Here is a 24744-nt window from a genome sequence, read left to right as displayed (position 1 = left end):
TGGGGCTGCCGGCCCCCGCGGGCCGCAGAGGCTGCCTCGGGGCCTGCGGTAACGCTGTCGCGGGGGGGGGTGGCTCAGGAGCCTCTTCCCGCCCCTGGGAGCGGGCAAAGGCAAGAAAAGAAAGCCGGTAGCAGAATCCCCACCCGTCGCCCCCAACTGCTGATTTCTCCGCAAGCGTTTAACCACCGGGATGGGCTGGGAGGCAGCAGCTACTCAGGTGTCTGGCTGATCTTGTGTCGTGACAGTCAGCTCCGGGTCCGGAGCAGCCGAGGGGAAGAGGCCATTTGATTTGCTTCCCAGTGAAACACGGGTCTTTTGCTTTTCCTTTGTCCCTAGGTTCGTCTGGAATTGTACATTGACAAATCAAGGGGAGCGGAACCGAAGGTCGGTCGAGATGTTACTTTTCCACGTGTGCCTTGTGCTTGTGAGTTGGACTGCTGACTACGGAGGGATAACCTTTGTACTTGCCGAGGGCCCGCGAGGCTCCGTGTGCCCGCTGCTTCCGAGTGCTGCGCTGCGGCTCGGGCAATGGCCGGGGAGGAATTGTCGGTCCCTCGTGGTTACGCAGCCAGGCCTGCTAGGCGCTTGAAGCAGCGCGTCCGGTCGGGCAGTATTATTTTTCTAGATTGTAAATGAGCCCGAGGTATAAACCCACTTACGTTTCTGTATGGCGGTGTACTTTGTCAGAGAGCTCAGATGTACTGATGGAGCTGGCACAGAGTTCCCTTGGGACTCCAGATTTGACTGTCTCGTTGAAAGGCTCCAGAGCCTGCTTTGAAAGTCGCTTGACAAAGCACAGCTTTGCCGTGATTTTTATACTGGAATTTCGACTGTAATGCCAATGCCACGTGTTAGCCTTTCTCCAGCAGCTATTAAAAGCAGAATGAGCGTTAAGAGTGTGATTACCTTTTAACTAAATTCAAAACAAAGCTGCGGGGTGAAGCGACTGGAAGCGTCCTGCAAGTCTGACGTGGGTATCGCTGCCGTGCGTGTTTTCTGCCTTTCTACTGATCGCTCCTGCCTCTTGTTCTGCTGTGGTAATTCCTTTGGGTAAGGCGTTGGGCTCTGACTGAAGTGCATCCTGACTTCCTCCTTACCCCTGCGAGATGTTATCGGTGTTTGCCTTCCTCCCCTTTCACAGGGCCTCGGCTGTTGCGTGCAGAGAAGCTGTCAGCCTTGTGAGAGAGCATGCAGCCGGCAAGCGCATCGTGGTGCTTTGGTACCAAGCTGATATGACAGACCTCAATGTTTTTTGTGAAAAGGGATCACCAGGAAATGTGCTGATGTTGAAGGGGGAAAGGTGGTAGGGGAAGAGGTAGGAGGCAGTTTTCAACCAATTTTAGGCTTAACTCCTGTGTTCCTGAGAATGGTTCTGGGCTTTGAGGGGTTTGCTTTTGGCTTTTTGCCTTAAACGCGTCTACCTTTCAGGGTAACGCTTTCTTGGAAGTTGGAAACTGTCCTTCTTGAACACCAAACCAGACCCCGTACCTGGGAGGGCCGTTTAGCGTGCTGCACCGTGTGTTTTATTCCCTGTCGGTCACTTGACACTAGCTGTACATGCTCTCTCGGTTTGGCACTTTCTTGCCCTGCTGGCTGAAAGATTCTGTCTTTTCACTTCCTCAGCTTGCCACAGGCCATAACAAACGTGTGTTCATAGACCGCTTTCCTTGCTCGCTGCTTTCAGATTTGAGCATCGATGCCATGGACGGAGCAGGAGAGCCTCAGCAGGACGTAGAGCACAAGCCGTTTAAACAACGCTTGGATAAAGCTGCCAATCGTGTGACTCCAGAAGCAGAGAGACACGGTAAGATGCTATTCTGCCATTCTTGGATGGATGCTCTCATAGTCTTTCCATTACCGAATGCCTGCTATGAGATTCATGGGAACAAGGGACGGCTGAATTCACAGCGTTTTAAACACCACAAACTATTGAAAAGTTTATAGGACGCAAGTATTACACTGGCAGATCAGACAAGCTTCTGGGTGTGTGTATATACATTATACTCGGTACTTTTGCGAGGCAAGTCTTTGCCTGGTCCCTCTGAAATTGGGACAAGGACTCATTGATGCATTTCAGGAGCAAAGCTGCTGAGTGAATAGGCTTTTTCTACTAGAAATCAAGCAGCTGCTCTGGCAAAACTTGACTTTGGTTGCATTTTTAAATCCTAGGAGGCTGAGAAACGGGACGAGCTGGTTAGAGGAAAGAGCCTCTCTCCAGGGAAGGCTCCGCTGACTTGACCCTTAAGCCTAAACTTGTGTCTTACTATGTTTGCTTTGTGTGTGTTAATGCATACCTGATTAATAGATTTCAGTTGATTTATCAGTTACAAGTTGGAGTAAGTGGTCCTTGGCTACATAAACCTCTCCTCTGTATTTTTTGACGTGTTATGGCTTACTGTTCTAGTTCAATACAAACCGGGAACAATTCTGGTAGTGTTGCAGTCTAACGGTAATACTGCAAGACTTGGTCTTTCTAAAACGTGAGGTCCTTGTTATCTGTTCTGGGAGATAGTGTCGTTTTGTGTATTGGCATGAACTAAACTTGCTGATTTGTTGTAACTCAGATTTAGCTTTTCTGTTCTTAAAGCTGAAAGGCTAAACTAAGCCAAGAACTGAACAGTGAGTAGGTATGAGACCTTCTCCTGGTGTCACAGAAGTGAGGTGATAGCATTCTTACTGTTGTGTCATTTAGCAGCCTTTCTGTATTCGGAGGCTGTGGCGTGACAAATGTAATGTCTGGGGTCAAACCCCGCTTTTTTGTACCCAATTCTCTGTTTCCACATATGGGCCTTCTGCCTTACTTGTGTTGCCAGCCTCCACTGGGATTACTAGGTCTGAACCGGTTGCTCTCGCTCATTATATTATCAATGGAGAGGAAGAGAAACTTGCAGGGAGCAAACAGTCTCATCCACGAGAGGCATTTTGAAAGCGATCACATTGCATTGCATGCAACGAGCAATTTCTTCTGCTGTCTGGAAAAAGGATATGGCTAGTTTGATTTCCACCACATGTGTGGCAAGTTAGATTGGAAGTGTCCACCCACCTTTGTGAAACTCTATGATTATCAGTTTCTGTTAGTAACACTTGATGTTCAGTCAGTTATTTAAATGGCAACCATAGCAGTATTGTCTGGTAAAGGAAAAATCCACACAGACGTGGTTACCGCTGGGCTTGCTTTAGTCATGACTCAGAGCTGGGCCACCACCCCAGTGGGTGACAGAGAACCAAGGGATACAGCGTAGGTTAGATATGCTTATCAGATCATTAGTCAATGTCTGAAGTTTTTAGGAGTTTCTTTTGGTCCTGTGAGTTCTGTGAATCCATCACCTGACTATGTCCCAGTTGATTCACCTGCTTGGTTCCAGTCTCTGCCTCGGTTCCAAGCTCCTCCTTGGATCGTGATCTTCTTTCTGCCTGCTTTAACTCACACGCTCCTTCAAGCGCGCTTAGTCTTTGAAAGAGCAGTTCCTATTCACATGCACCAATTTTTCCAAAACCGCCTGTGTTTCTGAAAGCACCTGTGTCCACAGATTGATCATCTGTTGCTTCTCTGTTCTCCCACTGATTAACTGGACTGGGTTTTAAACCAGCCTTGGATTAGGGCTATGCCAGGGACGGGGCCTGGTTCTGCCACTTAGCTGCTTCGGCACTTTAAATTTCTTAGTTAAAAATACATTTTATTTAACATTAACCTTAAATTTAGTAAAGCATACCTAAATATTATGGAGTAGTATGTGGAGGCTTTTCCTGATCATAGTTACATTCAAATAGTTAATAGCTTAATGATTTCTATGGTAGGTTGCATTCTGTGCTGGGATGTCATCTCATTAATTTCCACTGGATGGCGATAGAGGATTGAATTTTTTTTATTTTTATTTACTGTTTCGTTTCCTTTTAACATGGACCGAGTTTTCCAGCGTCATGTGTCATATCTGCATGCAAGTCGAGGACCATGTTAACAGCACAAAACTTTGCATGTGGGGTTTTATGTACTGCAGTTTCTTTATAGTATCTAAGCTGTGTGCAGTACCTCTGGGTGCTCTCTGAGACAGCTCGACAGGCAGCTACCGATTACATTCAGAACGCTGTTACTAGCTGCTGTATCTTGAAAGACTCCGTGTGTTGTACAGGTGTTCTTCAAATGGCAGGAATCATGGCTTTGACAAAGCGTAGGAATTATTAAGCTGCATTCTTCCTGACGCTAACCTTTAGTGTAATTACAGGATCAAAACCCGTACTGGTTGAATTCTTAATTGTACTCTCAACTTGTTTGAATGCTGTAAGCTGTAGAAAGTAAGTCTCATACAGTGGTTTAAGAATGGGTATATTTTTCTAAAATTTTTTATTTGTTTGATCATAACTACCATAAAGTGAGGTTAACGATTGATTTTCATGCATATTTCATACTTCCTAATTAAAATCTCTTTTTTTCTGTGGCTAATACAGATGTCTTAAATACTCACTTCTGTCCACCTGTTATACCTCCCAATCTCAACAAAGAGGGTCCCGATAACATTTTGTCCCCTCAGCAGTGTCTGACTTATCACCTGCCCCGGCCTTAGTTATCCAAGAAGCCACCTTTTCGAGGCTCGTAAGAGGGTAGTGCAGCGGTGCCTAGACAGTGATCATTAGAGGGCTTTTGTAATCCAGCAGACTTGGTCCTGTCCTTCAGGGTTTGTGAGTGAAACAGCCTGGTTTTAAGGGGCCTCTTCCAATAAGAACCCATGTTTCTGGAAATTTTAGACATGCAGTTCCTTGGCTCACTTATTCCAAACTCCAAAGTTTACAGACCTTTCGCATTTGTTTTGGGTTTTGGGAAAACAAAGGTCCTGTTTGAGTTTCCTGGAGGCATGTCTTGCCCTTTGGCAGGTTTCAGCTGTCACCAGCTCTCATCTCCTCTGTTAAGAGTCCCTCTGCAGCCTTCTGCATTTAAGAACATAAAACTCTGAGTTTGTGCCCCAGCTGTACTGTGGCTGCGCATTCGACACACAGGTGGCACAGACACTTGCAGAATTGTAAAATCATGACAAAGATAGAAATTCCTTGGAGATTTCTAGTAAGCCAGTGGTTAATGTGTGTGCATTGTCAGCATCGTTGTACTGGAGAGCTGAGTGTCAGTTTTCCACTTGGGAGATTCCCAATGTGATTTAGTTTCACAGCAATATATAACTGTGTTCCCTACATATCTTGGGACAGGATTATGTGCTATGCGCTGCTGTCTGCTATTTAAAATGTTATTTGTGTAACAGGTCCTGTATCGGTCGCAATTTGCTGTTTGGGTCTGCTTTAGACAAAGTTTAAACAAAGCCTTTGTGCAAGTAACATCTGATTGGCACTCTGGCAAGGCTTACAGGTGGCTGGTTCTTTCTATGGAGGATGTTCTTCAGATGGCAAACGCTACTCTGCTTGTTGATCTTATTTTGCAGCTCAACACGCCCTGTGCATTCTTTCAGGTGAGCTTCGGGTGCAGGATGCGCAGATTCTGATACAAAATCATTTCCTTAACGTGTACAACAGTTTCTGTGCGTAGAGCAGAAGTACAAGGTGGTGTTTCTAGACGTGCCTCGTCACTATGAATCCTCTTTTGTCTTAGAACTGGGGAAAGAAGAAGAAAAGGTGTTTGGTCCAAATGCTTTGGATGCCGATCGCTGTGAAAGCTGTTACGGGGCAGAGTCAGAGGACATTCGGTAACCTTCACATCTTCTTAGTGCTTGAATCGATACAGTTAATGTGGCATATGTGTTGGAGGTTTTTTTCCAAAATGTCTGTGAAGGTCCGTACAGTGAAATCCTCCTGAGCACCTGTTCAGAGAATGGTGAGAGCTGTTGTGTTATCGTACGCCTGTGCTGCGCTCACGATTGTTAAGAGCGTGCACAGTTAGGTTGTCTGTTTTGTCTGCGTGCCTGTTTAAGGGCAGTAGCACAAAGATTGTATCTTAGCAAACAGAACCTTTTCTGGGATTATTTGGTGTCCAGAGGGGAGCTGTGTAAATTATTTCACTGTTCTGTGAGCTGTCTCGGAATAAAACCCAGTTATGGCTTTGCCTTCTCGTTTCTGCTGCAGGCTTTGCATCCTTATGGGAGCAAAGACCAGACACCCATCACTCAGACAAATGATGGGTGTCATTCGGTGTTTCTCATTCCTTCTACCTGCAAATTTGTGTAAGAATGGATTCGTGATAGTCCACAGGTTCTGGACTATCCTTTGCTATTATTGTCTCTGTAGTAATTTAGTTTGTCACATCTGTCGAGTTGCATCCTTCCCCAGAGATGTTTCCATCTTGAGGGATTCATAATTCCAGCCTTCAACTTTTTGTTTTGTCCAGCACAACATGGAACAGAGACAGACAATTGTTTTTTCTGGTGAGCGTGACAGAGACTCTGGTGAGTCCAGAGGTAGAAGAGGAATGAAGAAAGTTTGCCATTAACCTTGCCTCCGATGTTGGCAGTCTTTCCCTAAAAACGGAGGAAGGGAGGAATAGAAACAGGTAGATGCTGTGTTCACATGGGGAAGTTCCAAGCTGCTCAGAACTGTGGGAGACTTCCCACAGAAACAAATGTCATTTCTGCGGCAAATTTATTTGCCAAGGATGGACTTGGCTGTCTGAATGGACAGCTAAAGCCCTCTTCAGAATTAAGCGCTGCATTAAAACAGCTTGCGTCCTCGTGCCAAAATCTCAAAAAGTACATCAGGAAACTCAAGCTCCTTCAGGAGCATTAGACCACCTTTCAGTGTCCAGTTCCTGAAGTTTGCCGCTTTGAAACAAAATCCACTGGGGATTTGGGTCCTGAGCTGGAGTGTCTCTTTATCGCTGTAAAGATGATGTTTGTGCTCTTGCAGGTGCTGCAATACTTGTGACGATGTCAGAGAAGCATACAGGTGACGAGGCTGGGCCTTTGAGAACCCGGATAGCGTAGAGCAGTGCAAGAGGGAAGGATTTAGCCAGAAAATGGAAGAGCAGAAGAACGAGGGCTGCCGAGCGTACGGTTTCCTGGAGGTCAACAAGGTGAGAGATGGGTTTTGCCGTGAGCCTGCTGCATGGTGGTGATGAGCGTCAGAAGGCACAGTCGGGGCACTCTGCTCTTTTTTCCAACTTTAAGTGTTCACAGGACTGTAATAACCCCTGGGCTCAGCAAGGTACTTGTGCCTGTAGAGGGGTTCAGTAGGAGGGTCAGGAAAAGGGTGGGAAGGGGCAAATTCCCTGTTTCATGACATGGGCTGGCTGGAGAAGCTTAGCTTTTTCTACCATCTAGCTAGTGAGTCTTTTTACCGAGGTTTCTGGAGGGGAAGAGGCAGCTTCTTTGCGGCGAGGTAGTCCCACCTGCCCTTCTAGTCTCAAAACAGACCACCGGTGGGTGCTGGAGATAACAGTAACCAACAACTTGTCAGCAGAGGTGCTGGAGGGAGTGAAATGTTCCCTTCTTTAGAAAACCAGTGGAAGCAAGACTATTGGAGTTGTCAAGGTTGAAGATGCTTAAAGAGATGTTGTTTGCAACTGGTGTATGAAAATGTAGTACAAGATACGCCAGATGACTATGTAACTACCCTGTCATTTGGCAGGTTACCGAGCTCAAAACACTGGGATGTGCAGGTTACGTACCCAAGTACATTCTAGCAGTCAGGCCCAGGGTAATTTTTTTTACTACTTTATTTCAAAATCTGGAGGGTTTTTTACATCTTTGTGTACTATTCCTGGAGACAACATTCTTTATTTCTGAAAAACAAACCCAAAACCAAACACACCCCACCATTTCGCTCATGAAGCCAGACATCGTGTCTTGAGCATCATCATGGGTGCTGAACCATTATAGGACCCTTTGCCACAAAGTGTGGTGAGCAGGAAAGATTCAAAGGGGAGTGCTGTGGGTAGCAAGGGTCCAAGGGTGGGTGTCACTAGGGAAATTTCTGGGGGCCTTGTTAGGCACTTGGACTTTTGCACATCTCCATTCTCATCGCATCCACAGTTAACATATGCGATAGGTTTGCACAGACATTCAAAGGTGTAATGTAGCATGTGAGCTTGATGCATTGAAATCTTCCAGGGGAGGGTGTGTATGATTGCTAGCGAGTGTCATGGAGGGCTGGCATCTAATATCCATATCCTTTTCATGTTCAAGGTTAAAATTTTAATAACCTTTGTCTTTTGGGGGATTTTGGAGTGCGGGGGTTTTTTTGGTGGTAGGTGGGTTTAGTGCTTTATTTTTGAACACAGCTTGTTTTCATGGATGCATACATAGGACCACTCTTGTTTATTGTATTAAGGGTTTTCTTACCCTGCCTGCTCACCCTCCCAGTTACTTTCTCCACTCCGTTTCTGTGATACCTTGTGATACCTTTTGATATTTCCTACAGGAGCAGTTAGTTCTCTCCCAGTAGACTTTATTCCTTCTTCTTCCCATTTTTATGTCCGCTAAAATACTCTGCATAAAACAGTTACTGTCAACATCGGTATGTGATTATGGCTTTCCACATGACTGCCTGTGAGGAAGAGGGGAAATTCATATCTCTTTTAGGACAATATTTGCTGGTATTGTCACCCATGACAATGAGTTGCTTATTGTCTCTCTTATTCAAACAAAAATTTGAAAATCCAACCGCCGGTATGACTGCTTTGTTTATATAGATTCAGGCCTTTTAATGAAAGATTACTGTCTCCTGCAGGTAGCTGAAAATTCCCACTTTGCACCGGCAAAAAGTTTCCAACAGTCTCATGTACATGGTAAAATATTTTCTTTTCCTGCTTATTGTGACCTTTAGCTTCCAAGTGTTTCTGACCATTTCCTTTGAACATCTTTGCATTGCTATCTGTGGTAACAGCAGCACTGCTTCAGGGGGGAGGACATTGGTAAAATCTTGTTAGAGAGGTTTGGAACTATCGGGAACGAATAGAAAAGTGTTTTCTGAAGGTGCTGCCACATGGGTGTGGGAGAACATGGAGGAGAATGTGTCTGGGCAGTCTCTCGGCCTCACTTGTTCTACAAAACTTTGCTGCCCTGCTGTAAAACAATCTCAGGTACGGTGTTCGGTCCAGGATCTGAATATCAGTATCTCTGGAAGGGATATTTTGGAGAAAAGCTCTTGAGAATTTCAAGGCAATTCAGAACTCTCAGAGTAAAATTTCAGTTGTGAAGGACTTTGACTTCTTCAAGTATATATAAACACACAGCGGCCAGAATGACACTGGCAGTTTACAGAATCACGGAATGGTTTGTGTCAGAAGGGACCTTTAAAGGCCCCCTAGTCCAGCCCCACTGCAGGAAGCAGGGGCATCTTCAAGTAGATCAGGCTGCTTACAGCCCTGTCCAACCTGACCTTGAATGTTCCCTGGCACGAGGCATCTGCCACGTCTCTGGGCAACTTCTACCAGTGTTTCACCACCCTCATCACAAAAAATTTCTTCTGTCTAGTCTGAATCTACCCTCTTTCAGTTTAAAACCACTAAGCCTTGTCCTATTGCTGCAGGCCCCACTAAAACGTTTGTCCCCATCTTTCTTATAAGCCCCCTTTAAGTACTGAAAGACCACAATAAGGTCTCCCCAGAGCCTCTTCTCCGGGCTGCACAACCCCAATTCTCTCAGCCTGTCTTAGGAAAGATGTTCCAGCCCTCTCATCATTTTTGTGGCTCTCCTCTGGACCTGCTTTGCCAAGGACTCCAGAGCCAGATGCAGTACTCCAGGTGGGTCTCACGAGATCAGAGGGACAGAATCGCTTCCCTCGACATGCTGGTCATGCTTCTGTGGATGCAGCCCAGGATATGGTCAGCTTTCTGCCCTACGAGCACAGGTTGCTGGCTCGTGTCCATTTTTTGACCCACCGGTACCCCCAAGTCCCTTTCTGCAGGCCCGCTGTTACTCCCTTCATGGCGGATGCGCAGTAGCATTACGGGCAACCTAAGGGCAGCGCATGCACAGAACTGGCCTGATGCCTTCGCGTAGGGGGCTCGAGCCCCGCATGTGCAGAAGCAGCCCGGCGCAGAGGCATGCAGCTTTGAGGCCTGCAAGGGCAGACCCGTGTCATTGCCAAGCGAGAGGGAATTGAAACCGTAGAGGGGCGCAGCCGCTCCACACCCCCGCGGTCTCCAGGTTGGGGGGCTTCTCGCTAGGGGTGGGGCTGTTGCAGCAGCGAGCACCCTCAGGCTGCGTTTGTCCCGGGGCTGCAGCACCGACACGTGGCCTCCAGGTGGCAGCAGCGCTCCACCAACCGTGTGCTGAGCACCGGCCGGGATCTCGGCCTAGTTCGCACCAGCCGGCCACGGGAACTGCTTGCTGCGGCTGCAGGGTTCAGGTTCACTTCGTTCTGCCCTTTGCCCACTCGCAGCCCAGCCACTATTACCCGTTGCCTCCGTACCAAAAAGCACCCGCGTGGCTCGAGCGGTTAAATAATTTGCATCTGACAGCTTTAACAGTCGGGTGGTTCTTTTTGTCCCTGCCCCCACCCCATTTACCGAGGAAGAGCCAGCAGCATGGGGAACTCAGGGCACAAGGTGCAGGGGAGGGCGGTGGATGGTGTGGTCCTACAGATAAGCCCCAGCAATTGCTGTTGTTAAAGGAGAAATTTACACAGATGCGGGTACCACTGGGCTTGCTTTAGTCACAACTCAGAGCTGGGCCACCACCACAGTGAATGGCAGAGAACCAAGCGATACTGCACAGCTTATATATGCTTATCAGATCATTAGTCAATGTCTGAAGTTTTTAGGAGTTTCCTTTGGTCCTGTCAGTTCTGCAAATCCATCACCTGACTCTGTCCCAGGTGATTCATGGGTCCCTGGTCTCTGAGTAATTCTAGAGCTAAAGTGGTGACAGACATCAACTCTAGGTCAGATGATACATGCCCACACTCACCACGGACCCAGGGTGGCAACCTGCTCCCATCCACTACCTCCTGACCCAAGGAAGCCCCTTAGGGAATTACAGCAGCAGTTTGCCAATGGAAAAACCAGAATGGCATGACACAGTGACTCAAAGATCTCAGATGGACCCCTTCTGCCTATAGAAACTGGTGCTAAAAACACAACAGATGAACAAGAGAACATTAACTGCCTTGACTGATGCTAGAGCAAACTTCACTGGGCACTTAAGGAGAAGGGCAAAACCAGAATAGCAGTAAAACCCTGCATGTCCAGGACTGAAATAAAACAAAAAACCCTGGCTGGAGATTGTTACAAGCCCAAGTAATACACATCCTCTTCAGTTGTGATTTGAGTTAAGATGTAAAACAAATCTCGCAATACACCCATATTGATTAGTTGCAAGGGCTCACCTCTCACCATGTCTGTTATGGGGTGCAGTTTCTCCCACTTGTCTCAGCTACATTGGGCGCCGGTTGTTGTAGTCAGAGCCCAACTCAGTCAGCCTCACACAGGGCACCCACTGTTGCAGCACAAGCAAGCTATCAGGCTGCAACAAGGCTTTTATGGTCAGACAGATTCTACTGTCCATGCTGTTTGTCCTTCCTCCAGAGCTCACACCACTCCACCCCCATCCAACCCCCTCTCCCACACTCCTCAGGGCTATTTAACTACTTAGCAGGAACGAGCTACAGCTACACATTGTCCGTGTCAATCAACCCACTGCCTTGGTGGCAAGGCCATAGCTGCATATTATCAATGCTCATCAACCCTCTGCCTTCACTCCTCTACACTCTTCTCCAAGAAATTCCAGGGAAGACAGTGACAGAAACCTGTGTTGGAACTAAGTGCCTGGTCAATGCCTCCAAGTAACAGCATCCATGACGTCCAGACAGACAGTGAAGGGATAGATGGATCCAAGAATTAAATTAGGGAATGAGGTAAGTAAAAGGCACGGAGAAAGGGAGACCTCTTGAGTTCTGGAGAATATATTTTGATATACCCGATTTCTGGTTTTGTGGCTCAGGAAGAACATAGCCCAAGTTTTGGTGCAGCAGTTATATGGCCACAAAGGGAAGGTGAGAGCCAGCAACAGAACTCCTTCCTGGCACCTTCTGTGTGGGAGCAGTGGCCAGACATTTTCAGTTTGGGAGCAGGGCTCCGTGAGAGTGACAAAGCGAGGGGACTGTTTTGTGGACAAGAAGGAAAACCATGACAACACCATACAGGAGGCAATTCCATTTTAATAGTCTCCAAAGTGTCATGGTTTGAAAGGAAGAACAATAGGGTAAGAGCACGAATATGCAGCCAATACCAACAGAAGCAGCGCTGGTAAGCTTCTCAATATTGCTTTTTGGTATTTCATGGTGAAAAACATTGAGCCTAATATTTGTCATCTGTAAGTTCTTGGGGGCTTTGGGGAGAAGGAAACCAACACTCTTACTAGGTTGTCTGAGAATCAGTTTTCAGTTACTCAGTGTCTTCTGGTCTCACAGGATGAGGCAGAGGTATAATTGATTTCTTCTCTATATCTCTGGAAAGAGCTTTCCTCATATCTATGGCAAAAGAAAATAATGCTATTATAGAAGACAGTCATTGCACAAAGCCATATTAAGTGACTTCTCTGTTACATTAAGATCATTTTTTGAGAGGATTTCCTAGATTCCTAGAATATCTTGAGTTGCAAGTGACCCATAAGGATCACCAAGTCCAACTCCATGCTTCTCGCAGGACTACCTAAAACTAAACCATATGACTAAAAGCATCATCCAGATGCTTCCTGAGCTCTTGACAGGTTTGGTGCCCTGATGGAACGCCCTGTCAGTGGATAAGATTTTCCTAACATCCAACCTGAACTTCACCTCACACAGATTCATTCTGTTTCCTGCAATTAAGTTTCATAACTGATGTACTTTTCAGTAGGAAAAGCTATCTAAAGCAGTATACAGAATCCCATTCATCAATGGCTATCTGAACTTGTTTCATATTTAAAAAAAATACAAACAGGCCCAGGAACCCTCAACACAAGAACCTTTCCATTCAACTTAAGGCACAACAACCACTTACTGTAAGCATCTTCATCTGGCTCTCCACTGCTAGCAGAGTAACGCTCCAATACTGTCTGGTACACACTGTAGCCGAGCTGCTTATACATATTTACTGCAACCTGATTTGATACTCTCTCAAAGAAATTGATGAAAAATCCACCCTTTCTTTGGAAACATAAAACCAAACAAAAAACACAGTAAGAAACAGCAAGTGAATGTATTGCTAAATAACCAATAACTTGTAATCAGACCAAGAGCAGGTCTGATGATGTTATATGCTAATTAAACACCTTTCACACTGCAGTAACAGATGCACTTCTTTCCCAAGGGAGAAATCCACTATAAACTCAGATTTTATTCAATTTTTGTCACATAACCATCCTTTTATACTAGCCCGTGGGTTCAGACTTCTGAAGAGAAATTCAAACAGGCCAAGCTAAGCTCTCATACAGGTCTCATATACGTAAAAAACTTTTTTTATTTAAAAAAAAAATTAACAATCCACGTTTTTGATTGCATTGGCTTAGGGACTGCCTCCTTCAACGTGTGTGGTGGGGGCAGTGGCAGAATGGGTCACAAAGTTTAGTTGGCTAACACAAGGCAGCCCTTCTCACAAGGCAGATTCTTCAAAATGTACTATTTTCCAGTTTTACTAATTAGAATGGGGTTGCCCTACCACCATGAGTTCAGGACATTTCCCTGTGTGTTCATTTGATGCTCAATTAAATTTTCAGCAGGTACAAGCAGCCAAGCATGACATAGAAAGTAAGCTAAGGTACTGTCTGCCATACAGAATTGGTCCCAAGGCTGCTTGCAGGAACTGCAAAAAGGCCCACGATTACTGAACAAGCATGCTGGAGGCCCTATGGGAAAGTGTTGACATTCCATGAAACTCTTTTGCTGTCAAGACAAGGACCTTTTTTTATACAGTATCTCCATTGGAATTCAGGCTACGCCCTACTCATTCTGGCAAGTTAGCTTTCATAGAAAGCCTGAGATCTTACACCACCACACGACATTTTTAGTCTTGTTCTCTAATTACAGGGAATCCTCAGTGAATCAGAACACTACTTAAAGCAAAATTCTGGGTCTCTTTCATGCAAGTCAAATACCCAAGCCATGTCAGTTGAAACGTTACTTTTAGAAGATTAAAGATAAGCATGGTACTCAGTTTTCTGAAATTTCTCCCAGTAGTTCCATCAATTTAGCAGCCAAACCCAGCTGCTGAAATTTGGTGCAACAGAGAGAGCAGTAACACGTCCATGCCACTCTTCCCCAGCCACAGAGCCTTCCGCTTTACCCATTACTGAGAACATACAGAGCATCAGAGCACTAAGGAGCACCTTGGCAATAATGCACCACACGCAGCCACATGACTTTACAAAAAAACAAGCAGTCTACAAACAAACATTGCAATGATCATGGTAAAGGCTTAAGCAGCGATTCTACACTATTACTCAGTGATTCAGCAGCCACTAAGTTTCATTTTGATGCAGTATTACAGTTTTTTCTTCGTTAGTGTAAATAAATAAATGGATTTCCACAAATTCATTGTTTGAGGCGTGACTTCCAAATGCAAGTTTGAAGCAATTCTCGTGAGTCTTTTAACTGGGTGGAATTCACGACTGAAGGAATGGAGGGCTAGAAGCCCAAAACTCACCATCACAGCAATTACTGAAGACTTTTCGTGACTATGGGGGAATAGAGGTTGGGAAGCTTTGCCAATATGGCAAGAGAAAGCAAAGGCCCTGGAAACACTGGATGTTTAAGGGAAAATAAAAATAAAAGCAGGGATGAGTGTGTGTTCTTCATAGTTCCTCTCCTTTCTACACAGAGCCAAGCTACTGTTAGCTCATTAATGAATACGCAGACTTCCGCAGTGCACTCTTATAAACATCAGGCACTGCTAAATAAGCAACTGATGCAGTGGGTACAGAGAAACCTTCCGTACAGCAAACGCTTTAAGCTTTACAGTTAAACACATAATTTCCTGGTGCCCACAAAGACTCATTTTGTGCCCACCTTCCCAAACCCCCCAAAAGAGGGGGAAAAAAACCAATTGGAAGGAACAATTATATATATGCAAAAACATGGCGATTCTCTGTAATTAACAAAATTAGGAAAGCATGCAATCATCCAAATAATGGTAAGTTAACTGATACACTGCATCAGACAGTCTTGTCAAACTCATGCTGGTGAAACTGAGCTCATATCAGCCAGTTTACTGAAATACTTGTCTTAGCATAAATATACTTGAATCAAAATGACATTCAGCTATAGGGTGAGAGCAAGAAAATACATTTTTGCATGCTACAGCAAGAGACCTGCAAAGGGCCACCATATAATATGCTTCAAAATAGTGTGGTACAAGAAATTCAGCCTCATGGGCTGTTGGCTCAAACACACTGGTGGAACACGCTGTATAACTGGCCATATGCATGGTTTACATGGGGGTTTTTATGCAATGTGCATGTTTAACTAGGTATTTGTGGTTTAAGACTTGGTTTAGCTCATAAGGCAGGCAGCCAACAAAAATGTTTTCAAAGATGTTACAAAGAAGCTGAACCTAAAAATACGATTCGGTCTGTCCTCACTCTGCACGACTTAAATACAAAGGACAGTGGGAAAGCTCTGTTATTTACTGTTTCCTTTATACCATCATAACCACACTCTGTTATGAAGTGCAAAGACTTCAAAACAGAGGCAGATTTGCCAGACATATTGTCAGCACTGCTTCACACCACTTGCGGACCCAAGGAAATCATTACAAATCATACTACTCAAACAGAGATTTCCAACAAACCAATCATCCCCTGTGGTTTTTTTTCTCTTCAGCCCTAAGTTCTACCTGAAAATCACCAACTGAAGGTATTGTTCTGTTAGTTGTCCTCCTCTTGTGCCACTGCCGGAGAGTATCCCTAGCTTCTGAACTCAGCAGTTGGGCAGCCTGGTCTTCCTGGAAGTTCTTGATCAGAAAGAGTGCTCCATAAGCGCTTGCCAAGTAATAGCCTCCTGTGAAGGACAGCAGGGGAAGAACTTCTCAGAGTGGTCACAAACACCATGTCAGTTCCAACTGGTCACAGTCAAAAAGGACAAAGAATTATTTCTTTATTATTATTTTTTTTAATAAATATACACACGTGAAAGTGCCTGCATTCTATGGCCAAAATATTTATATATAAAGAAAAACAGCTTACTGGCCTGCAAAATACTGGACGGTGTGTTCTCAGCTGCTAAGAGACATGCAGTGGTTGCATGGGCTCCATATTATCAAAGTGGTGCAATAATACCTAACTCTGGGCCCGTTAGTGGCCGGTTATTTAAATGACCAGTGTCGCTCCTTTACTCCTGAGTGTTTTTACAAAGCTGGAACATGAGTTTTCTTCTAAACAGTTTCCAAACAGTGATTTGTTTTCTTCCTGAGCTGCAAGTGGGGATCAAATAAACATAGCTGTTTAAACGACATAAAAGACCATCTACCACTCTTCAGGAACTTAAAAGCGACTCCCTTAGTGTCAACAAAGCAATGAGCGAGCGTGTGATTTATACCTGGAAGCATCCCAAAGGTTTTGCTTTTGTTTTTAAAAGGCAGGCTGTGTTTGTTCACCTATGTCCAGCATTACGTCCAACTAGTTCAGGAGGCAGTGTGTACAGCTCTCCAGACTTCACCTTTATTACACGAGCGGAGAACAAATTACAGCCACAACAGTTGCCGATGTACAAAAGGAGCTGCAGCTCACAAAGGAAAAGGAGCCTCAACAGGAGGCAACAGTCCTCAGCAACCAGGAGAAACAAAAGACATGCTATCATTTATTTCTCTTGCTCTTTAAGTAAACTATTTGAGTGGGAGCGCTCAATTAAGAGGCAGCACAGTCTATTTGTGGAGTCATTCAGAGATGCATTCTATGCTTGCTCACAGTAGTGTTTTCTGTATTACCGACAGCATCCTCTTGCTTTCAGCCCTGCGACAAGTTCAGTATGTGGAAGACAGGCAAGACCCACCAGACAAACTGGACAATACATTTACATTTGAACCACACAACCCCAAAGCACTAAACAATTTTTCCTGCACCGTACAGTATAGCTAGTGCCACAGACAGGGCCAGCCAATAGATGAATTACTTTTGCTACATTAAAAACAGCACGACTTAACAGTACAGTAAATATTTCTGCCTTTCAAGTGTGTTAATGATCTCCAGCTTCACATCTCAAGTTGTGGATAACTGGCTAGCTGAAAAGGTTCACATAGACATAGTCCAGCTGGCTGGACAAAAATGCACATCGCTCTCAGTTTATCTGAAGTAAAGCAAAAATACACTGTCTTTGGCTGTTCTTGTTACACAGTAACAGGAAGATTTCGGTGGGAAAAGAATGTTGCAGGTGGGAACAGATAACTATAGAAGAGAAACTAGGGGCGGGCTTGGTATTTAGGCAACTAACCAATAATGAGCTTAACTTTTGTAATATGTAGGAGCTAATTATAAGAAGGCATAAAAGGTGACTGTAAGGTACAATAAACGAAGTCTGCTGATCACTCATATTGAGGGACTGTGTCTTCCCTCCGTTGCGACAAATGGCGCCCGAACAGGGACCCTAGAGAGGGCTGAACCTGCGAGCCACGGTTCGACGGAGATTCGGGTACCGGTCCTGAAAGCAGCGCAGGAGGCGGAAGGGCACAGTCCCCGCGCCCGGGAGCACCTACAGAGGGTCCCGCCGGCCACGCGTCGCCGAAGTCTCGCAAAGGCTGCAACAGCGCTGACGAAGGTATGGAGAGACAAGCGACGTATGATTCGCTCATATGCTTTTTAGAAAAGCGGAGCGTTCAGGACATAGATTGTAAAAAGGAATTACTCGGGTTATTAGCGTATGGGATAGCATCCGGGACCCCCGCGGCAGGGGCGAGCGGCGGCGCGCAGCCCGGCAGGCCCCTTCCCGGCCGCGGTTTCTCTCCAAGGCGGCACCCCCCCTCCACCCCCCCCCCCTCCGATCGGCGCCATGGCGATGCAAGCGGCCAAGCGAGCTAACATCTGGCTGCCCCCAGAGGTCAATCGGATCCTTTATATTCGGAACCTGCCGTATAAAATCACAGCGGAGGAAATGTATGATTTATTTGGGAAATACGGACCTATTCGACAAATCAGAGTTGGAAACACTCCTGAAACAAGTGGAACAGCTTAAGCTTCTCAAGGAAAAATACGGAATTCATTACAAACCCACCAACACCCCCCCCCCCAAAAAAAAAAAGTGCTTCAGATGTCACCTACAAGAAATGGGTTTCTGCTTTGAACTAGCAAACATCTCTGTGTTTAAAAAGAAGCCTTTTTGCCTTGATGGAGATAATTTATTCTGTATTCTGTATTTATGCTGTATTCTGAATGTGGAAATTGGTTGGGACTAGGAGGCTGGCTTAAAGGCATTTTGCAAACGGGATTATTATTTTTTATCATTATTGTAATAATAGCTTCTTGATCAAAACCAGCCAAAATTATTTGTAAGCATTAGGCATATGTGGAAGAGAATGCCTTTATTTGAATCAGCAGTTAAGGTGTAGTTTAGTCTGATGCTGTGGTTTTATCTGCTTCTGGTGAATTTTTGAAGTGATGAAATCAGAGATACTAAGAGTTATGAGGTAATAAGGTAATAATCTAAGTAAGGGTGCTGTCTTTTATGTCTACAAGTGCAATATGCTTTTATGTAGCAGAGAGAAACTTTGACAATAATGTTGCTTGAGCGAGATGTGCATGTGACAACTTGGGAAAAGGGATATCACAACTGGAGTGCAACAGTGTTTCTATGTCTGGCAGAGTGAAATCTTTCAAGACCTGAGTTTAGACAGTCTAAAGTAAGTTGTTAGTATTCAGAAAACCCATCTTAAGCCTCTTTTGCTTACATAGTGTTATGGAAGTCAACTGCTATTGTAGAGAATTAATGATTTTTTAATACATATTAACAAATACTACTATTTTAACTTGAGGCAGTTGAGTGAGAAATACGTGTAGCATTTGAGGGAATGTCAGCATAAATCGCACTTACATTAAGACTGCATTTTTAATTACTGTACTCGTTAAGATTCGATGATGCCATAAGGCTAAGGCCTTTTATCACAGATTGGTTCTGAACTAAAAGGTGTGTGCACATGTAGATATGCACATTTGTGTTATTTTCCTTAATTGGCTACAAAATAATATAATTAGGTTGGGGACTAGATCTTGGGAATTTGTCTATGATACTTCTGTTTGTTAAGGAACGTGCATAACACACAGCACCCATGTAGGCTTGGCTTGTGGCACAGTTGTCAAATTTAGCATAGACATTCAGACAGATAAGCAACGTACTCTTCTTGTGTGTATCACCTACAAGCCATTATGGCTTAGTGTGTAAATCTGTATGTAACTATTGAAAAAAACACTTATGAATGTATATAGCTTAGAACTAATTTTTCCCCTTTGTTAATTCTTTGATATCAATGAGGTATTCTTCAGAAAATGTATGGACTGGTTGGTTGCATAGGGGCAGTTGTTATTTGGACAGAAAATTGTTAATGGTCAGGGATTTTCCACTAAAATATTTGCAAATATTCCTAGTCAAACATCAGTTTGGTTTCTTTTTGGGTTTTGAGCTTGCATTAGTCCATGTTCAGAACTTTAAAATTACCTTTGAATTTTTTAAACTTTTTGTATCACTGGAACAGAAAGAGCATCTAAATTAAAGCTTCAAGCTAACTTTATTTTTCAAGTATTTCAGGAATTATACTTCTGAACTGAGATTTTATAAGTTGGCTGTGTATTTTCCTGTGTTAAAACGCTGTTATTGAAAATGGTCAACCAAGCCTATGTCGCCCAAAATAAAAATGGGGGAATTGTGGATAACTGGCTAGCTGAAAAGGGTCACATAGACATAGTCCAGCTGGCTGGACAAAAATGCACATCGCTCTCAGCTTATCTGAAGTAAAGCAAAAATACACTGTCTTTGGCTGTCCTTGTTACACAGTAACAGGAAGATTTCGGTGGGAAAAGAATGTTGCAGGTGGGAACAGGTAACTACAGAAGAGAAACTAGGGGCGGGCTTGGTATTTAGGCAACTAACCAATAATGAGCTTAACTTTTGTAATATGTAGGAGCTAATTATAAGAAGGCATAAAAGGTGACTGTAAGGTACAATAAACGAAGTCTGCTGATCACTCATATTGAATGACTGTGTCTTCCCTCCGTCGCAACATCAAGTATTTTCTGTTCTAAGATTCCTGAACGATGCACTCTGCACACAAAGCAGGGAACAGACTAGTACTGAACCGGAGGAAACCTGGCACAGTTCTGTCACGCATATCAGCATGTAAAAGGATACAGCAATTTCAGCAACCCAAGAGATTGCAGAAATGGGACATATACTTAAAACTCACAGCTGAGCTTGGTCACAAGAACTTCTGAAACTTCCTCATAAACGGATAGATTCGGGGACCTACCAAGGGCTTGCAGAATACCTCTTTGTTAAAACCACCACCGTGAAGACAGAAAGGAGGGAGATTTCCTTGCCTTTAGCAGACTTCAGCCATCGTTCAAGACTGCCTTAAGAAACATATTCCTAGGCCTCATAAAAATACTCTGTGAGAAGCAAGTATTGTGTATAAGCCAGGATCATTAAGGGGGGCAACATTCTCAAAAGCACTTCCCCCAAAGGGGCAAAGAATTCCCCCAGAAGTTTTTACAAAGCACCTAACCCAGGTCCCATTCCAGGTCTCACCTCAATTGAATGCTGCAGACCCATACATACTCTCAGGACATTTTCAGGCACACAAGGATAACCACATTTGGCACCTGCACAGCGTATGTTTGCTTGCTAAGTCATGACGTCTCCTCGTTCTTGGCTGAAAACAATATACTCCCTCCTAAGGTAGTATATATGTCAGTAGATTCCCAGGTCACTTGGGGCTGTAACTCTGCAAGCTAACCAGCCTTCTCTTATTTTAAGGTGAAAATAATTGCGAAGTTCTTTTGTTACACTACCGACATTGCTGACTATAGGACTCTGTCAAAAGGGTTTCTACTCAAACGAGGTGAGGAAGAATCCCTCTTCCCCAGCCCTCCACTCAGTTTTAATAGAAGTGAGTTGATAACCTTCTCCATGCAGCAAAGATGGATCCAGCAATTCCATCGTGTATTCAGTTTCAGTATCCAGCTCCACCATATCACCCTGGGCCAGCACATATGTCAACACAGGCAAGAAGTCAGTTCCATACAGCCTCCCTGGGTCAAAGAGAACACAGGCAGCGATAGACAAATCAAACCTTTTTACCAGTTTCGGTGTTTGAAAGGAAAGTGTTATTTTGCTGCCTTTACTGACCAGAATGTTTGTATTACTCTAGAGCCTCTTGTTACAGATGTGCAGCAAAGAGAACATCATCTGACACTTGGTGGGCAGGGTCCAGCTTCATTCTGTACTTCTAACGAGCACAAATCAGATGGTGCAGACCTTGAGGCACACAAGGGAATTTAAAGACTTGGCTCACCTTGGCGTCAGCTCAACTGGTGAACTCACAAAAGGCAGCCACGCCAGTCTGGCCTGACCTCCACCCACACTTCTGTCACTGGCTAAGAGAAAAATCAATGGGCATTTTCTTTATACGTGCATGGACAACGTCCCCTTTCTGAAAGGATCCAGCCACAAGTACCAGCTTCTGAGTCTGAAACCCAGCAGAGAAGCCTGCATATAAAAGCCTATTAGATTTTACATGAAAACTCTGCACATTTCCTTGACGGAGCATGGTTAAAAACACCAGTGAGCAAAGCCTCACGTAATTCCCAACTAGCTGGTGAAGCATCATCAGTAACGACAGCACGCAACACACAGAGGCTCTGCTGTACCCAGGCCTTATGTGTTCCTTTAACTTTTATCGCATTTAAACTTTCTCTTTAGAAAACACGATGTGGCTAGATCTCTGGGTCTTGCCAAACAGTGCTCATTGCAGAAGTGGTGTGATGGTCACTTGAAACACCAAGATCGGGAGCCACTTTAAACTGTGGCCAAACTCCAGAGGACTGAAGGGCTGATACTGAAAGTTAGATCAGCTAAGGCATACCCTCCAGGTATTACACTATTATCTGGCTGAGACAGCAGGACAAAGGAGGTACTGGAAACTGGTGCTGACTCAATGCCACGTTTTAAAACTTTACATGACAAAGCAAGACAACCCAAGGAGCATTTGCTGCATCTTAGCTCAAGCCCCTCAGTACAATGGTTCACCAGCAGCCTCTCAGTACTTTTCTTTTGCATGTTGGGAATATCTTACTCAATGTGATAGTACAGTATGGAGAGAAAAAAAAAGTTTACAGCACTTTGGGCAAAGATTCCTATATCCATTTTAAAATGCAGGATTTTGCACTGAAATAAGCCAGGTCTAAGCTCCTGCCCAAATCTTGCTAAAGTGCCTGGGGGTCTTTTACAGCCACAAGCTTTCACCATTCACCTCAAATCTCAAAAGAAAGCAAGCATCCTGATTGGCACAGAGGCCAGCTGCAGATTCAGTGCTCGAAAGAAAACTGCCAACCATGTGCAGCAACTTATATTTGCTTAGAGAAAAAAAATCTCCCACTACCACCAGCATGGCTTCAACTTAGCTCGTGACCTACCACAGCAGTGTATGATAAGATGTCAGGCAACAGAGCTGCACCTATGAATTCATGCCATCCAGCACAGCGTTTTAACTGTGACACTGACTAATCAAGCAGGTCTTAACTGGTCTGTGGTTCCATTTCACCATCTAGGTTTCGAGGTCACTTTGGGACTCCTGCTACAGTGTAGAAGTAGATGTTATTTCTCATGCAAAAACACAAAGAAATTGTCCAAATGAGAACATTCAGAGGCACAGCAAACCAAAAACACTGGATCAGGGGCTGCTTTCCTCCAGCCATTAACACAGAGCCCTTGTAATTGTCATATTGCATACACACTGCTGAATTACTATAGCTAAATACTGGGTGTATCCTTTATTACGATTTCCAGGGAAAATACTAATTTAGAAACAGTGTCAAATTCTAGGCTTACAGGACAGCCTTTCTGACGCCAACTTCAAATGCCTACAGTTAAGCAAAGCTGGTGGTTTGGAGTTTTTTTTAAGCTGCTTCACAACTCTGCTTCACACTGAATTTGTAAGATGTGCTGCCAGATGCAGAGATATCAGGAAGGAAGCAGAAAGGAAGAATCCCTCTCAAAAGGGCAAGGAGATGCTACAAGAGCTCCAGGAGAAGGAGACAAAGCTGCAGAATCAGGCGGTCTCATTTCCTCCAGCAAAACACAACCCGAGGTTTAGAAAAACAGTGACCTTGAACCACAAGAAGCACCATACCTGAGTTATTCTCCATAACAGTATAAATCAGTTTTCATACTCTCAGCAGCAGCGTGACTTTCTTTTCAGGTGAATACATTTTCTGCATGGTCACAAACTTTCAACATCCACATAGTCTGGTGTTGGAACAAACACATCCAGTTCCTGAGGATTCCTCTGCTGCACCAGCTGAAGGTTTTCCTTCACCATTTGCAGCATGAAACTCTTTCAACATCACTTCGGTATGGCTCTTCAGTGGCTTCAAAATGCACTTACGCATGGCCTTCTCCAGGACAACATCTGCAACGGGAAAACAAAAGTTGAGCTGTCTTCCTCCTCCAGAGCAGAGCCAGTATTAATATAACCATTCCCAAGAGCAAGACCTACTTGCTAAGGCTTATTTATTATAGAAGCCAAGTCTCCAGATGTATGTTCACAAGAAAACAAAAGGCAGAACAGAATCTGTATTCCATTTTCATTTATGACAACATGGTAAATACAAAAAAAAACCCACAAAAGGCAGACTACAGGCTGTCACCAAAAAAACCCCAAAAAAACCCAAACCCAAAAGCAAGCAAGCAGCGGCTCCAGTTAACTTTTTCTTTTGTTGGCCAGAAGTCTCCGAGTTTTATTTTACTTTGAGCTTAGACTTTAATTCCAAAACTTGAAGCATAACACAGTCAAAACCATAACTTTTGTCTGCTTTGGCATGAAAGCCTATCCCTTTTTGCATAGTTTCCATCAGAAATTATAACTCACCCACGGTCTCATAAAACTTGGCTCAGCTCCAAGATCTTCATGATGCTGGACAGATTACGGGCATTAAACTATAAATGAAAACCAAGTTGTGTTTAACCAGCTTCGGATTTCATCATGCAAGCTTATATACAGCTTTGTCATCAAGTTTGAAGTTCTTTGTTTGGCAATAGTGTGCATGTGGCACAATAACCACTTAGTTGTTTTTCTCTTATTCTTGTTTTATTCTAGTTTTTCTTTAACAGTCATTCTCCATTTCCAAGGCATGGAATACATCAACAGAGAAAGCTCTTTGGTAAATATTTTCTTTGAAAACCTTTACTTTATAAGTCAATTTCCTCTCCCACTCAGCGTCCCTATGACAACATAGCTTACATTAATGATTAGCTTATATCCATTATTTGTACCATAGTGAACTGCCACAAGCACAACAGAAACTAGGGACCCTTCAGCCTGGCCACAGCACAAACACCCTGGCGATGGGGCAGGACCAGAGCCTAGACTAGGCAGATGTATTAGGGGAGCACAGGGACCGAGATGAGAAGAAGAGGCCGTGTCACTACTAGATCACACATTTATACAGGCTAGCACTGAACATCCCTGCTGCTAGTGGCAACTCAGTTTCATTAAACCTCATCCCCTTTCCAGGTTCTTTCCCTGTTCTTATGTGTTTCTCCTAGACCACAGTCTTTTTCTCTCCCCCCATCCTGCCCTTTTTGGGGGTGTTTTTTCAGAAATTGCAGGTTATTCCTAAGGCTTGGGATTTACAC

General features: G+C 44.4%; 1 long non-coding RNA gene, 1 other non-coding gene and 1 pseudogene across 2 annotated transcripts; 1 reads left to right on the top strand and 2 right to left on the bottom strand.

The window, feature by feature from the left end:
* Positions 1 to 24188, top strand: part of LOC114013710 (endoplasmic reticulum-Golgi intermediate compartment protein 3-like) — a 24832-nt pseudogene extending 644 nt beyond the window's left edge.
* Positions 10768 to 10852, bottom strand: LOC114013719 (small nucleolar RNA SNORD45). Its single transcript, XR_003556866.1, has one exon. It is a non-coding gene; the product is annotated as a small nucleolar RNA SNORD45 (small nucleolar RNA).
* Positions 12074 to 14174, bottom strand: LOC114013709 (uncharacterized). Its single transcript, XR_008744727.1, has 2 exons — positions 14065 to 14174; positions 12074 to 13058 (listed from the first exon to the last, which is right to left on the bottom strand). It is a non-coding gene; the product is annotated as an uncharacterized LOC114013709 (long non-coding RNA).
* Positions 24189 to 24744: the final 556 nt, after the last annotated feature.

This window comes from Falco peregrinus, chromosome Z (assembly GCF_023634155.1).
Source record: "Falco peregrinus isolate bFalPer1 chromosome Z, bFalPer1.pri, whole genome shotgun sequence".
Taxonomy (NCBI): Eukaryota; Metazoa; Chordata; class Aves; order Falconiformes; family Falconidae; genus Falco; species Falco peregrinus.
Note: the sequence above shows the minus strand (reverse complement) of the source record. Positions and strands in the feature narration are given on the sequence as shown.